Source organism: Zootermopsis nevadensis, unplaced genomic scaffold (assembly GCF_977971745.1).
Source record: "Zootermopsis nevadensis isolate Lab colony 2312 unplaced genomic scaffold, Znev_1.0 Znev_ptg000018l, whole genome shotgun sequence".
Lineage (NCBI taxonomy): Eukaryota > Metazoa > Arthropoda > Insecta > Blattodea > Termopsidae > Zootermopsis > Zootermopsis nevadensis.
The window spans coordinates 3,064,857-3,082,922 of record NW_028259150.1 but is presented as its reverse complement, the minus strand read 5'-3'; the positions used below and the strand labels follow the sequence as shown (position 1 = coordinate 3,082,922).

Below are 18,066 nucleotides of genomic sequence, written 5' to 3'. Positions count from 1 at the left end.
ATTGGTAGAATTCCTTGAACTGGCGATCGGCTCATTACAAAGCTAACCTACATAGGGGGTCACACTACAAAAGACGTGTTCATACAACCATGTTTCATGCGGGATTCGAACACGCCATCAAAGTGCTAGGGCGGTCCATAGCAGCTGGTGCCTACGGCCACTGTGAACGGTAGTACTGTCAATTTAATTTAATAATTGACTGTCACTTATAAACTGACTTATAAATGCAATATATACGTTGTATCACAATTCAACTCTGACAGTTACAAAAATACAAAACACTATTTTATGACTTAACAACTACATGTCTGACACACATATGTAGCCTGTGAATTTTGTAATAACTGTTTCAAAGTAACCCTTCGTAACTTCGCACAACTCTCTTTTTTCAGTAGTGAAATCATCTACCCACTTTCTGTTATATATACGGACTAGTGGTTCCGATATACGTCATGAAAAACCCTTACGTGTGTTGCAACTGATTACCGGCAGGGAAATTCAAATCCTATTATGTTCCTTCTTCGGTCCACGTATTGAACACGACCTAGTTATTTGTGCGTCTTGTTACAAGTGTTTGGAGGAAGAACCTTACAACACAATAGTAGGACTCAGCTGCTTCTTCATCATCGTATTATTGTTATTACTATTATTATCCCATCTATTCACCACTTTATGGGGTATGTACTTCCATGTACCCGAGACAGACCTTGTCCCTAAGGTACATAGGGCAGCAGCTATTTCCGGGATACATTTTGTTTTTAATATGTATTACATGTATTATATTATTTTATTTTATGAAAGCGCCTTTTTATTATTATTATTATTATTATTATCCCATCTCTTCACCACTTTATGGGGTATGTACTTCTATGTACCCGAGACAGACCTTGTCCCTAAGGTACATAGGGCAGCAGCTATTTCCGGGATACATTTTGTTTTTAATATGTATTACATGTATTATATTATTTTATTTTATGAAAGCGCCTTTTTATTATTATTATTATTATTATCCCATCTATTCGCCACTTTATAGGGTATTTACTTCTATATACCCGAGACAGACCTTACCCCTAAGGTACATAGTGCAACAGCTATTTCCGAAATACATTTTGTTTCTAATACATGTTACATGTATTATATAGTCTTAGTGTTAGAGAAGCCTCAACGGTGGTCTAGCGGTTAGAACGCTGGCCTTGTAATCCTGGGGTCTCGGGTGCGATTCCCGGCATGCCCGAATGTATAACTTGTGTTGGGCAAGGCCGTGGTCTAGGCAACACTGAGTTTTCCTCCGGGGGCTTCCCCGGTTTCTCCGTGGCATCCCAACAATTACTTCATTCACACACAGAAGAAGGCAATGGCAAACCACTTCTGGATCATCTGCCAAGAACGTATATGAACAGGTCCCAGTCCGAGAAAAGGATGGAAGGATCCTGTTCATATGGACCTGTCGTCAGACAGAACACTAAATAAAATAAATAAATAAGTTTTAGAGATGCCTATATATTATACGACAGCGTCTTTCGAATGATGTATGAAGATCCTAAAATGACAGTTTTCTGCAGTTCCCTGATGTTGTGTTCGCCCGGGATGTTGGCCAAATATATTCTAAGTGACTTGGAGATGCTTCCAGTTGCTCCTATAATTATTGGAATTATTTTTGCTTTCACTTTCCACATTCGCTGTGTTTAAATGAGAAGGTCCTTGTATTTCAAGATCTTCTCCGCTTCCTTCTTAATTACGTTCCTGTCAGTTGGTATTGCCATATCAATTTAGAGACAAGTTCCATTTTTATTTCGAATTATTATTTTTCACTCCACGTACTGAGAAATTTGCTTGTTCCGTCATCACAATACATCTCGCCAACTTTTCTTTGGTATTCCTAATTCAGCCCTGTTTCTTTCCTTCCTTGCAGTATCATTTACTAAATATATCGAAGCACGTTCCAGTAGCTGACTTTCTGGTGTTTAGATTGGTACTAAAAATTAATTTTTCTGCGGCTATAAAAATGGATCAACTCCGTGAAAACGCATATAATGTTTTATCCGTCGGCCCTGCAGACGGTATAGTGCGAGCTTTATAACTGATACCTAACAGTGAACGATAAATTTCAGGAATGAAAATTTTGTCTGTATAAATTCTTGATGATCACAGGCATGTTTATGTTACATACCACATTTAAAAATATTCAAACTTACTTTACGAAAATTTGGCATGAAATTTAAATTGCATAACGCACAACGCGGTATGTCGTCATCATCATCATCTATGGTGCTTCGGCGTGTTTTCGGGCCATTACCTCCCCGGTCTGTCTGTCTGTCCGTCCTTATAATGCACATCAGAAACTGTTAAATAGACCATAATGTTGGGCGGATTTAAAACGCCACTGTGTACCAGACATTTCACATAAAGCAGAAACTGAACATCGTAAAGTGTTGGCTCCAATAAATATTCAGCAATTTAAGCTAAAATTAAAACAGAAATGCAAGTACGTGATTGCTGTTCATTTTTACCTCAAACCGTTATGTGTCGACAAATTTTAGCAAAACTGACTCATATCAAAATTAATCAAAATCCGTTTAGCTGCTATCGAGCTTTTACATGCGGATGGACAGGCAGAGAGAGATAAGAAGAGATACGTCAAAGCTAATGAGCAGATTTTCGCAACTTTTTCTTGCAAACACGTACGAAAATGTATACTGAATATTGGTCCTACGATCCCCCATTATTTAGGAAAGACCAGTCCGATTACGGCCAAACTTTTACTGCTGCAAGAAGATAATTTGTAAATTAACTAAGGTTAACACCGCTAAAATTCGACATTTCGTGGGTTCGAGTCCAGGTACAAAATTATTAGCATTGTATGTGGACCTATATGACCATAACTTACAAATTAGTTTTATAGTTTCCATGGGGCCTGCCTTTATACTTATGTGGACGAAATGAATGCATATAAATTGAAGAAGCCAACCTCGATATTTTTGAAATATCAGGATCCATACTGTTGTTCTAAATTAATCCCAATCAACAGTAGAAAATGGATGCAGCACTCGTATAATAACAACGACAGGGTAAGCAAAGGACTCTGAGAAAAATCTGTCCCAGCGCCATTCTGTTCAACCCCAATCCCACTGGACTGGACTAACCTCGGCGTGAACTCGAGCCTCCACGGAGAGAAACCGGAAACCAATCGCCTTCTCTGTCGCGGCCCACAGCTTGACATCCGTGCTGTAAAGTCTCTTGAGAGTGACTGGTGCTTGTAAATTATACTTTTTATTCAACAACGCCATTTCAACCGCACAGGTTGCATAGCTTCGACTGTGATGATGATGATGATGATGATGAATGGTGAGTACATAATGATTCTGAATAAAGGTCCTGGTTTCGATTACGCTTCTACCGTCGCGTTCGCCTCAAGCCAAGATGCCGAATAAAAGTTTTGACCTTTCGACCGTCACAGAACACGTAGCTGATCAATGCTCAAATTCGTACGAGAAAAGATGGACAACGTCAGCCCGTTTCTTCGAATTTAAACTTGACACCGATTACGCTGGTTAGCATTACATGCATCAGCATTAATTTTTTTCTGTTTCTATAGCGCGATTCTAAATTTAAATTGTCTAAGAACACAAACTGTGTCACGACCCACATACAAAACATTATGTGTTTAGCTGGACGAGTCCTGAATGCAAGTGTAACAGTTCGACACAAAATATTCAAACACAAAGTTCTGTTTGTTTTTTAACCAGCACCACGTTTTTATTCGTTGGTGTGTTGCCAAATTCCGGAGCCAAACTTCCACGAAACTCTGATAATTACACATCAAACACAGACAGCCTTAACAAGCTGAAATTATAGGCTAAAGAAATAACGAAGATTACGAAATTTCTCAAGTTCTCACGGCAGTGAGTACGAAGATGGCTGCCTTCTGGGTTGTAACGTCATGCAGTCTGGTAAAAGTTTATAATAGTTTCAGAGGTCACTGCTGCTTCCACCATCAGGACGATCTATGAAATTCATTTTAAATTTCATTTAAAAGGAATAGCATATTCCCCCCCTCCACACACATCCACACAGAAGACACAGTTCCATTGTTATTTAATATTTTTCTCGAATTTGAAACTACAGCCTTCTAATCCTGATGTGTCAATTACATCTCGAACTCGCTTCTACGTTCCTATTAATAAATTGCCCGGAGCCACAACGAATTTGCTATTTCTCTACAGTTCATCTTAATATCCTTCCATTTACGCCTAGGTCATCCACGTGGTCCCTTAACTTGATTTCGACTAAACTTTTGTATGCATTTGTCATCTGTTTTGTGCATGGTGCATGTGTCCCGCCCCTCAAATCCTTCTTGATCCGATCATCCTAATAATATTTGATGAGAACAAGTTACGAAGTTCCTAGTGCAGTTTGGCCTATCCTCCTATCACTTCATCTGCATTTGGTCCCTAGTGAGAAAACAAATAGCTGTTTATTTTTCACTTGTGCCTTACCAGATTCTCCCAACACAAGAAAACCCCAAGTTTTAAGGCCACAATCCACCCAACAAAAATTCACCAAAATCTAAAAACTTCCGCACACAAAGAAGAATACGTAAATATGCCGAATCTAAACAAGGAATTTGCATGGAAATAAAATTTCAGCGCTGCATAACTGAGTTATAAACCTTAACACAGTCAGTATCCACTTGTAACGAACTGTAGCATGGAAGACAGATGTTCCAAGGTCACATGTTTTGCCCTCTGACATCCTCTTCATAACTCTACTGTGACATCACTTCGGTGGTATTCCATGTTTTTATTTTATTTTCATTTTGTTATAATTTAGTTGAAGAATTTTTTAAACTACCAAGATGGGGGTTACTTATCCACCAACCTCATCACTTTTAGGCCAACACTTGTTCGTTGTTTCTTTTTGAACGTTAAACAAGCTCATGTCTGCTGATCCGCGGGAGACTTCGCCCCGTTTAGCAGGGAACTCCTGGAAGCACGCTGCCTCGGCCACGCGCTTGGCACGTGAGTTCCAGCTGGTAGTCACGTGACTGCGGATAACTCGCCACGCTAGAGGTGGAGAAACTTGGATATGTATCAACCGTCTAGCAAACATTCGGCCTCGACAACTGATCACGAAGTGTGCGTAATCCAGGATAACTTGAGAACCTGTCTTTCATAAAAGGTTCCGTCATTCTGGGTAATGACAAAATAAGGTCCTAAATAGGTTGGTAAAGCTGTAACTTTTATTCTGGTGGTACACAGATCGAATCTCTGCTGGATTATGAACTATTCTGCCCAGCGATAATTTGTGTGTAAAGACAACATAATGTGTCAAATACGCCAGGACCCATTTTTTAAAAAATTATGATCCACTTACCACTCATGTGCATCTTTCTACTTCCATCGTGAAACGGCATCGTTAAACAAGCGAAGAATAAATCGCGATGCAGATATTAAAGTTACGTTTGTGTCTAAACACCTCGCCATGAAGGCGTATATGGCAAGTGGCGATTCAGAACCACGAATTCTTGGCCTCGACACCAGATGGAGAAAATCGATTTGCTTCACACGCCGGTCGCTTTATTTCTGAGGAAATGGACCTCCTACATTTTGGTTAGAAGAGTGAAAAACCTCCAGGACTAATCTAAACGCTAAACGGCGATATTTATGGTACAAGAAATAAAATGATTTCCAAATCAGACGCACTCGTTAGGCTCAAAGCTGACCAAGTTACGTATTATTGTCATTATTATTATATTATTATTATTCATTAGGTATTATATGGAAGACTGACAAGGTGTGATAAAACCTTGTAGCGTTTGCCGGTTGCATTCATCTTTATCAATGACCGTACTGAATAATTGCAAAGCATTTTTTTATATTTGAACGTTAATGTTTGGATTTAAATGTTTATCGGTATGTGGCTGTAAATGTTGGTAGCAATGGTGCAGTATCGTTATGTGACCATTCTCGTTCGAGGTTTTCCATAGTACATAATATTTTGCTGAGGCAGGCTCAATCTCTGTCTTCAGGAGGAATGATTAAACGCCGTTGGACAGAGCTCTCAAGTTAAGGTACCTTTTACCTCTACCTAAAGACGGAGACAGAACCAGCCTCCGAAACGTAGATCTCCTGACATCAACTTCAACAGATGGGTGTGGCCAAATTAGACACTACACTGATCTGTAAAGGGAACGAGAAAGACGTTTTGTAAATTTCAAATTCAACGGAAATACTAAATATTTCTCAAAAAGGTAAATGTTTAATATAATCCGAGTGTAATAACTTTTGAATAATGGTCCTAAATGAACAGCTTGTCGTGGTTGCATTCGGTTTTAAATGCATTTATAGAGCGTTCAAACCGCTGGGCGTGAAAAACATTTAAAAATACTAAACTGATTCAGACTATGCAAAAATAAAAGCTCCCGTTTCAGCGTAATTTTATTTCAAAATAAGGATACGTTTAAAGATATTAGTTCTTACGGACAGCTTCAGTTTTCAGAAATTCTTTGGTTTGCCCCACTGATTATGAATGAATAACTAACTAACTAACTAGATGGCTTACCGAACCCGAAGGTTCATCACCGAATTAAACAAAGCCCTCCACCGGACCCTGTCCTGGGCCAACAAAATCCAGTTTCCTTCAACTCCTATCTCCCATAGATCCCGCCTGAGATTATCTCCCATCTACGTCTAGGTCTCCCCAGAGATCTCTTTCCCTCAGGCTTCCCGACCAATACCCGGTGCACACCTCTTGTCCCATCCATGCGCGCTACATGCCCAGCCCATCTCATTCTTCTCGAATGAATAAATAAATTAATTAAGTAATGAAAGGGCACATTAAATAAAGAACAGCAAGAATAAGCAAAGAAGGAAGGTGTTCTACGAGCATACCTGTAAGAAGTCTGCGTTATAATCATATTGAAATCGTAGAGAAAAGTCTACCCACGGAAAATTATTAAAATGTTTTCAGGAGGGTTAATACACGGAGTTTTTTTTTCCACAACAGGCTAGCTTACCACTGAACTGAAGAGGCGGTACCCAGAAAGCACATGGCGCAAACAACAAAGCGGTCATGTTGCCTTTTCACTGGCAATTAGTGCATAAGGTCACTTGGAATGTTTGCAAATTCTAATCGACACGAGTGTAACAAGTCCTGAGGCTGGCAACAGCTGAGAGCCGGTTGTTGTCTTACTCAGACAGGCAGGCACCAACCAGCGCGGCAGCTCAAGTTAGTCATCTATTTTAGGCACTGGTTTATTTCAGCGCTGGCAGATCAGAGCACTCGGCGAAGAAGCTTTCATGAACATGAATGATTTCATTAGCATTATCAATACTGCAATTCTCACTACTGAGCATGTAAAGATTTATGAAACCCTCCCCAAGATGAGTTTTGTTTAGCAGGAGTGTCGATGGAAACCGCAGCATAACTTCCAAAAATTGTAATTAACAAAAACGAAAGGCCAAATTAATCTTTTATTGACAGAAAACACCACTGCTATTTACATCAAGCGTGGCTGGTATACCTGGGCGAAAAATTTCGTTCGTTGCAAAGAAATGTTAAATCACTTTTCGAGTTGTACCTCATTTCAGATCACAAATAAAATGACAAATTCAGAATACGGATAATTTATTACTCTTTGTAAGATTTGAGGTTTTCACAGCGGTGATTATGAAGATTTCTGTCTTCTGGGTTGTTACGCTGTGTAATATGGTAATGTTTACCAACGTTTCAGAGGTCATACTGCCTCCGTCATCAGGGCGCAAGAACCCAGAAGACAGAAATCTTCATACTCATCGCCCGGATGACGGAGGCAGTATGACCTCCAAAACGTCGGTTAACATCGACCAGACTACACAGCGCAAGAACCCAGAAGACAGAAATCTTCATACTCATCGCCCGGATGACGGAGGCAGTATGACCTCCAAAACGTCGGTTAACATCGACCAGACTACACAGCGCAAGAACCCAGAAGACAGAAATCTTCATACTCATCGCCCGGATGACGGAGGCAGTATGACCTCCAAAACGTCGGTTAACATCGACCAGACTACACAGCGCAACAACCCAGAAGACAGAAATCTTTATTACTCTTTGTCAAATATTACTTCAAATACGAGGGTGAAGTCTGTGGATGAACGCGCAACTGGTCTGTTTTGATGTAACAACAGTTTGCCTGGAGGGACTGAGGTAAACCACGTGCTAGGAATCGAACATGCAATATGAAACACGACGGCCAACCACTGAATTGCGATGTTCGGTTAGAACAACTGTATATACCTGAGGAGCATTTAGAATTAATTTAGACGTGATCTTTGATACATTCTTGCTTAGCTTATCTGTTCAACGGACGAAGTCACTTCACCTTAGATCCCAACCTTTGTTTTAAAACTGCCGTTAAGAACAAAGTAATGCACAAGAGTCAATTACATAATCTGAATGCATGACATCCTGGTAAGTGGTTGTATTATACAGGTTATAACTGGTTAGAGGCTTAAAGACTTTATGAAGTATTTTATAAGTATTTAGGCAAATACAACTGTGCTTTGAAATTTTAATATGGGGCTTACTGTTGACATAGATGTTGCATAAACAATATATTATCAACTTCTTTAACAAAGAATACGTGACGTAATTTTCGAGGCACAAACTTAATTAATCTTCTATAAACATATATACATAAATCAGCACCGTTACGACCAATGTCAAATCCAATCAACATAAAGCGGAATGCGTATTTCCTTTGCTTATATTTAATCCTAGTATAATTAACAGCTGTGTTTAAGTTGAAGTGGTTATTAGGCGTTGAATTATATGAAAACATGTCGGGTGTGGTCTTCAAGATTTTGAGCGATACGTTTCTCCCAAACGTCAGTAGGGCGCTACAACGCAGACGACCACAATCAACATTATCACCACCGTCAATACGGAAATGTTATCACAAGCACTGAAAAGGCTTACATAAAGTTTTTAAAGGAGTCGGTCACCAGCCATTTATGCGGGTCTGTTGCCAACTTTATTTCAAATATGAGGCCCGTACCAAGTGACAGCTTCGGCTGCTACAGGTTCTAAAAAAACCTGTCTTATATGAAGATTACAACCTGAAACAATCAGCTTATCAAAATATTTATACGACTAAAGTGGCATAATAATTCTGTGTTACAGAACGGTGACGCAAGTGGTACAATTAGATATCCCTGTTATTCGAAGGATTTATTATAATTAATAACACTACTAATCGATACAAATGAAATACCGGTTGTTTGTCAATTTATAAAGATTTCTTTAATTTAACGCTTTTCATCTGTGTGCAGTACTAATGAAATTATTACTATGGATGACGACGAATCGGGAAGGACAAGAAATCAGGAAGTGAAAAGTTGCAAGATTTGAGGTTTCCACAGCGGTGATTATGAAGATTTCTGTCTTCTGGGTTGTTGCGCTGTGTATTCTGGTAGATGGCGAAGAATCGCCCTGATGACGGAGGCAGTATGACCTCTGAAACGCTGGTAAACATCGACCAGACTACACAGCGCAACAACCCAGAAGACAGAAATCTTCAAGTGATAAGTTACTACAAAATAAACCTTTCTTGCAATGACCGACGAAGATTCGGTCAAGATACGTGCCGATGATCAAACACGAGTCCTCCCAATTAAAATCAGGAGTGGTAACCACCGCAAAGCGACGCTGATTAAAATTTAGTACAAAGTCCAACCGATTGTGTAAAAAACACAGTGCACACAACACAATACATGTAGCTTGGAACAAATGGAGTTGAAAAAGACTGGTACCCCGACTGTGAATATCAGTCAACGCCTCTGAACAAGGACGGATCAAAGTGCCCAAACACCGGGCAGACACGGCGGAGAAATTTGCACTCTATATATAGAAATGCCCAAACACAATCGATCAACAAACATGAGATTTCTGTCATTTGTTTGTTCAGCACACACCACTGTCATGAAACAGCTTTACAAATCACGATTCGCCATCCTAAAGTTTGTCCAAGCACACGACAGAAACGTCACAACAGACCCATCCACTGGCCTAGACTTATTCTTTAAAATTAAACTCTAACAGAAGCAACATAATATTTTAGTAATAATTGTGTACGTAGTTCACTTGTGGTTCTATGAAAGGTTTAATTTATTTTACATCCACACCTGTCGATGACTTTTATGGCTTCTATTTCACATAGAAAAATTCCGTCGAGTGGTTCAAACGTTATTAAATGAAGTAATCTCATGGACATGATACCATAAACTTATATTTCCTTATAAAGTAAAGAATAATAAATAAGATAGGCCACATCAGTGTCTTTATTTTTTATTCCACCAAGCATAATCACCCTAACATCTCACTCAACGGACGCTATCAAAAATCTGAAAGTAAAGACGCCAATCAGAACGAACTCTAAATGGTTCTGACGATGATAGACTATATCACAATTAATATTAATGGGATGTCTGTATTCTGGACTGATGCGCCGTGTACGAGGTGCGATCGCAATGGGTCGTGCACAAACTTTTGTGTGGCATTCACGTTTTAAAAATGGCCGAACCTCTGTCGATGATGACGAGCGTTCTGGACGACCATCTTCGAGCACAACGCCCGAAAATGTTACGAAGATTCGGCAGGCCATTCACGAAGATCGACGTCGTACCATCAACGACTTGTGCGACATTGTTGGGATAGGCTATGGGACCTGTCAGCTGATTCTAAAGGAAGAACTCCACATGCGACGCATCGCAGCCAAGTTTGTGCCAAGGCTCCTGTCTGAGGACCAGAAGCAGAATCGACTTCTCGTTTGTCAGGAGCTCAAAGATCTTGCAAGAACCGACCCCAACTTCCTTTCTAAGCTCCGTGTGACTTCTTCCTCTTCCCAAAGATGAAAATTCAGCTAAAGGGAAGGAGATTTGAGACGATAGAAGAGATTCAGGCAGAATCGCAGATGGTGCTTGACAGGCTGACAAAGAAAGATTTCCAGGCTTGGCAGCGGCGCTGGGATCGTAGTGTTCACTCCCAGGGGAACTACTTCGAGGGTGATGGATGAATTTAATACCTGAGATAAGTGTACGGGTTTTTATAGGCGCAGTCTTGAAACTTTCCGATCGCACCTCGTAGTCTGGTACACACGACTTTTCAGAGGTGATTCCTGCCTCCACCATCAGGGTGATGATACAATGTGTCGCCCTGATGGAGGCAGCAAGGACCTCTGAAACGTCGTAAGCTTGTACCAGACTACACGGCTCAACAAACCAGAATATGGCCGTAAAAATCTAAAAAATATTAATGGGTTCAGTACATATCAGTTTCTAGTGTTAGGAACTGAACACAACCTTTCGCAAACTGGATCCGTTTCCGTCCTCAGGTGGAATGGCCGAACCCAGCTGAGCAGTCACCTTTCACCCGAGAGCAAAAACATAAAATTTCCTAGATGTCGTGTTGTGTTCGCAATGCTAGACGACCGACAAAGTCCAGAAACACTAATAATAAGACTAATTCAATTCAGTACTGTTCTATATAATATTAAAAGTATATTATCCAAATTGGATACTGGCCTTGGATGATAATTAGGCTGTGCTTTTTTTATTAACTTTCAACTCGTCCACGCTGTAATTATCTGCTGATGATCTTCACGAGGAAAATAATTATACTGATAAAAGATAACTTTATCACTACATCTGATTTAGATTGTTAAATGAATAGTTCAACAGTTACAGAGATTAAAACGTTAGACAGAGCAGGAAACAAAATCCTGAATTAATCTCAGTTTTGACAACAAACAATGCAAAGATTTATTCCTCCTTCGCTGGAAGTTTTAAATAACCAGCACGAGATAACGGTAAGGTAAGGGCACGCAAGATTTTCGTTACTTTTTCATACAGAGACAAGTCTCCAAATTCTTTTCCTGCTAATCTAATTAACAAACAGTAATCATTTCATATTCGCTAATCCGTGGGCTCGTTTATTGGCAAAGTTTTTTAAAAACTAATATTTAAACATACGATACAACGCCTTAAGCGAGAGATTAGCTTATCATTAAATCTGTACCTTCAAAAGGCATCCAGAAAAAGAGCGAATCCCATGTCCCTAGCGATATTTGTATCCCAACACCAAACTAAATTCAAATATATTAATTTTTGGAGACAAAATATTCAGAGACACAGTTCCCCATTACGCATTCATTACATGCAAGTTTGATTTGAGCTTCACACAAAGCAGAAGTTACACATGACTGATGTGAACAGAAAATGATTTCGCACGACAAGGTTCAACCAAAATCCGTTTAGTACCTTCGAAGTTGTAACGCACGGACAGACAGTCAGAGACAACCTCCCACACATGCGTTTATAATTATGACGAACACGTACAAAATTTTAGTTGGAACGCCTGAAGGGAAGAGACAACTCGGAAGATCTAGGCATAGATGGAATTATATTAAAATTTGATCTTAGATAAATTGGGTGTGACGGTGAGATCTTGAACCGCTTACAACCCCTGGGGTTATACAATCTGTGCCAGGCGAGTAAACAGGACGTGTGAAAGTACTTTTTTCTAGCTTTCATGAAACAGTTCAACTATAGACCGAGTTTTCTAGACTGCGCAACTGTGAAGGGAATTTACGAAGGAAGTTTATGGGTCGACCTAACCGACGTTGCAATGACAAGCACAAATTAAAATAAAACAGATTCTCGTATTTGTTGAAGATTTCGTCTCCGAAAAATAGAACATGATTTTTCTGCTGAGTAAACATTTGTAATAAACCATTCATGGTACGAAAATGTTATATTACACCGAATGAACAGCCAAATTAGCCAATAATGACAACTAATTGTTAGTCTGGCTCTACTGGCTGCACGCGAACCTTCCAGATAACACGCATTAGATTTAGCGGGTGTTTTCGCAGGAGATGACTCAATAAGTTCGTAAATTCTAGGCTGTATTTATGAAGCTGCTCTGGAAATTTGCAGTAAACAACATGTGGTGGTGATGAGAACAAAACATATGCGCACGTCTTGGAATTGCCGGATGTTAAATTAAATAGACCTATCATGTTTGAGGAAATACACTGATCTGTCAACAGCTATACCATTACGATTGTTAGGAAGTCTGTATCGAGTAATGCCTTCATGTATTTCATTTGTATTCGGGATATATCTAGTACAGATTTTGGCAGAGGTTTCAGTAATTAATATTACTTAAGCCTTAACAGGTTTTTCATGGTTTTACATAGTCCCAATAGGCAACAATCTCTTTTTATCGCTTTCTTTTCAATTCACTGTACATATTCTCTCAACCCATCTGATGCAAAGTAACGCTTTACGTTGAAAGTGTGTCTTTCAATAACTAACTAACTAGATGGCTTAGGGAACCCGAAAGTTCATCACCGAAGTAACCAAAGCCCTCTACCGGTCCCTGCCCTGGGCCAGTAAAATCCAATCGCCTTCAACTCCTATTTCGCATAGATCCCACTTGATATTATCCTCCTATATTCCCCGGAGGTCTCTTCCCCTCAGGCTTCCCGACCAATACCCGGTGACCACCTCTTGCCCCCAACCATGGGAGCCACACTTCACGCCCTACTTTCTTCTTGCCTTAAAGAGACCTTTATAATCGCTGTCACAAAAAGACGAAAGAAAATCAGCATTTTCTCTACGGATTTTGACTTTCTATTATACATATTATTTATTATATATTTTTACGAAGTCCTCTGGGCAAACAAACACACACTTCAATAGTTACACACATAAATCTTTATTACATTCCATGGATCCACAAAACAGTCAGATGACAATACGACGTGGAAAGAGTCATAATAATAATAATAATAATACAATACATATTATAACGTACAATTCATACTATTATATAAATTTCACATAATACAACAAAGGGTTCATCTAAAGTAACGCATGCGTCCAACTAAGCATACATGTTGTTTCATGTGAGGGCTTGTTAGTTTGCGTCTATCATATTCCATAGTTTGTTCTTCAATTTTCTTCGATTAAGTTCATCAAACATTTAGGCCGTGTTTGTTAATTTATGTATGTGTTTACTGGTGCGTAAACGTGCTATTTCATGTACGAGTCTCTTAGTGCATGTCTGTCAAGCTATTAATATAATTTGTCTACTGTTTTCTTCTGCTTCACTTGTCTTTGATTATAACCATTAAAATTTAGTTTTTAGTGGCTACGTATTTATTAATTGGGATAACAGCTGCAACTGTCTATAATGAGGATTGAAGGGGTGAGGAGGTTTAGAAATACTCGAAACATTTCTTAGAAACTGTCGACTATAATTAAAGAAAAAGAACAAACTCAAGTATTTAAAAATTACTTTACGTGTAAGTTTGTTTGTTGTTTTCTGTAGGCGTGTGTATTTGTCTTTCGCCTTGAGCGAAGAACGTAAATCGAGGCTGTTTGAGAGGAATATTTGGGCCTAAAACAGAAAGTAAAAGGACATAAAAAATAAACAAAGAGAAATTTCGTAATATTCAACGTTCACCAAATATTATTAAGGTTAGCATATCAAGGCGGATGAAATGTACAGGACATGTAGCACGCATTAGAGGAAAGAAACGCGAGTACAAAATTTTAGTCGCAAGACTAAATGAAAGAGACCATATGGAAGATCCAGTAACAGGAGTATAATATTAAAACAGACCTTAAAGAAATATGATTTTGCAATATGAACTGGACTGACCTAGCTCAGAGTGGAGACCAGTGACGAAATTTTGTGAACACGGCAATAAACCACGAGGTCACATTCGTCGGTTAGATGAGCGACTGATAGTTTCTCAAAGTAATAGGAACGTGAAACAGACTTAATTAACTCAGAAAAGGATGTAATTGTAGGAATATGGTACATGTGGTCCTTAACCTCCGGTACTATGTTACATGATTAATTTACAGGCAGGCGTATATTTTGAATCAAGTTTAATTCGAACCAACTGGGCATAACTGGTTTAAGGATGAACCGGGGCAATTAAGTGTACCAGCAAGAAATTATGACTCACTCTCCTTGATATTCATCCATCAATATAAAACTACAGCGGTCAGCAGATAATACGAATCGGTCATTGCACAACTTACTAACGTACACGTACTCAAGTGTTCTATGTTCTCGGCTTACATTTCCGCCATACTTTATCTTAAGTTTTGATACGGCGTCGCAAGGAAAAGGCTCTAGGTCTTTATTCGGGTTCGAATCTTGGCCAGTGCCGGCTATGCGTCCAGAGGCTTTCTCTTGTCCTTAAAACAGGCCATGAAAGAAGGCCTTTATTCTCTCGTACCCACCGTCTATGAACATCTTCCTATCTCACTCAATACCACGTAACCTCTGAAGATAAACCAGCGTCGTTAAATAACCTAACAACCAGTCACAAAGAAACTGTTCCGACGCAAATCAAACAGTTATGTCCCCACAAGTTAAAAGGGCAATGGCCTCCTAAAAGGTATGGAGAAACGTTGGTTTTGTTTACCTGCAGATGTGTCTTAAAAGTTTTTGGGTCTGTGATAACTGGTTTCAGATAAAACACATTTTATCGCAGTTAAAATATTTAGGACTTGTTCGAATAAAGTGACTTCCTGGAAAAAAAATTACGCATGGATGGATCTGGAGCTGCAGACGAACACGCAGAGCAGCACAATTCACAAAGACCCGTACACAGATCCATACCTCAAGAGGGATTCAATTCCAGTGTCCAAGCTGTCAAGAACCAATGACCTGAGACAGCGTGCGGCGCCTGCCATCAGCATTATTACTCTTAAAATGTCATAAACTCTAGGCACCTACCGATAAAGCAGGAGACAAATCCAGGCAAGTCCGCACGTCCTGAATGCATGTGCGTAACGTCGTTCGTCACTTAACACAGTGTAAGGGGTTTTTAACATTTCTACTTAGTTCTTCACGAAATTTCATTGTGAGAGTTTGTTATGTGTCAAGTCCTGTACTTGGAAAATGTTGCGACTCCTGAAAATTACTAGATGGGATGCTTAACAAACAGGCAATAAATACAGTCGCAGACCTTATTTTAAATTAAACAACGCAATTCGTTGTTGAATAAGATCCATCATCATAAAACAAGTTATTCAAAATTTGTGAAATTACCAGCGCATTTTATCAGTCACGACGAAGAATGAATCTGTAATATCATACGGATGTGCAGTGTCAACTGGGATTTCCTTCCGATTTCCTGTGAAATATCTCATAAGAAATCGGAAGGAAATGATGTAACATGCTATGATGTATTTTCTGACCTCGTCATTTCTGGAGAATACAGTAAGAGATAAGACGTGGGACATGTCAATGCCGCGAGTAATAAAGATTTCAAACTGAATGTTTAACGACACCGTATTAATGGCAGTGGCGGTGTAAAGTCGAAGGTGATGAGAGTATTATTGTGTACAAAGACTGCGATCTCAGAGACTATGGATGAAATGATCTCAACCTATGTCAATGAAAATCACGAAATAGCCCAACATGTTTTGATTCAGATGGAATTTGATTTATTTTCATTTAGCTATCCCAGTTGTTAGAAAACAAAGTCCTCATGATTTATATAAATGTCACATAGCATTGTTATGATAACAGATTTTTCAGAAAGTTTAGATAGGCTGAGCATGTTGCTAGAATGGGGAGATAAAGAATGTATACAAGCTTTTTGTGAGAAGATCTTTTTTGGCAAACGTCCATTAGGAAGACCAAGGAAATGGGAGAATAATTCGTGAAGTTCAAGTCATGTCCAGTAACGGAATTTAGTAGCAGCTGTTATCGGCAATTAAACTTCGAATTATGCTGCCAAAGCGTTAGCTTTAAGAAACCTTATCTGCAAATATGAACTGCGTTGTTATTAGTGGGTTACTCCAACAGACGTTGTAGATGCGGCTATCAAAAGAAGAATTCTCTAACGAAAATCGTGTACTGGAAGATGACTGTCTTCTAGGGAGTTGCGTCCGGTATTCTTGCAGAAATTGTCCGACGTTTCAGAGTTGCTTACAGCCTCCATTATCACGGCGATGAGTATTAATGGAGGAAGCAAGGACCTCTGAAACGCTGGTAAACTTCTACCAGACTACACGGCTCTATAACCCAGAAGACATCCATCTTATCTCCATGTGAGAAGTGAGCTTTCATGTCGGGACCTTTGAAGGACAGTGACTTTCACCTTCACTCCGTACGAACAATACCAGGACAATGAGCGGTTTCCCTCTGCACACTGCACAATCGTTCCAAAGCTTGAAGTACACTACTCCTACACTACATTCCACACAACAAGAAAAAGTATTGAAACCGCTCGCCATTGCTGCTTTCTTTAAAATTCCAAAAGTTAAGTTACACGGGCTTTCTCTGTTTTAAAGTTTCATTTTGTATTTTCTTCGGTTGCGTTGGTTATACAGCATCGAATGATAGGGTGACTGTAAGAAATGAATAGGAAAGGACATGGAAGGATGCGGTCGTTTCAAGTTTTGATGTAGTGCCGTATCATTTACCTGAAGGGAGTTAGGAAAATCATAAGAAATCAGGACCTCCCGATTACGGAGCGGGAGCATTTAGCACATCGCTGCCAGTGCTACAATTACTCGTCTGTGTGCAACATGTCACCAACAAAAAATTCACAGGTCACATTACAATGAATCGGTTATCGGCAAAATGTTAAAATATTTAGGTCAGTCGTCGTTGTGTTCCAGTTTCCTTAAATAATACCACTATAAAAGTTTGCAAAGATCGATCACTGTAAAATACTGTGGAACCCTACACAAGATGCTAACGTTGTTCTCGTCACACAGAAAGCAAATTTGAAATGTATCTCAGAATTCTGAAATTTCCAATATAGACATAGATTTTTCTTTGATCAGAAATTTCAGTTCTCTGTTTAAATACTGGAGTGGAAACAGACACGCTTAGATCTCCAAAATATATGTATAAAGGGACACACAAAGAAGTCTGTGCAAACAATTTGAATTGGAGTCTTCAAGAAGATCTTGTGAGAAGCCCCTCATATTTGGACTAGGACCAACCTGGGCCTAGGGAGACGCAGGCACACGAAATCTCATTCAAGTG

The 18,066-nt window shown here is 39.4% G+C and overlaps 1 protein-coding gene across 12 annotated transcripts in view; it reads right to left on the bottom strand.

Moving 5' to 3' along the window:
- Nucleotides 1–18,066, bottom strand: part of LOC110827854 (carotenoid isomerooxygenase) — a 94,337-nt gene that overhangs the window by 33,024 nt on the left and 43,247 nt on the right. The window contains exon 1 of one of the 12 annotated variants that reach the window (XM_087351116.1): nucleotides 89–395. The exons of the other annotated variants lie outside the window; for them this stretch is intronic. The gene's annotated coding sequence lies outside the window, so the exon portion shown is untranslated. Of the gene's footprint in view, nucleotides 1–88; nucleotides 396–18,066 lie in introns of those variants that run through there. 12 annotated transcript variants of the gene reach the window in all.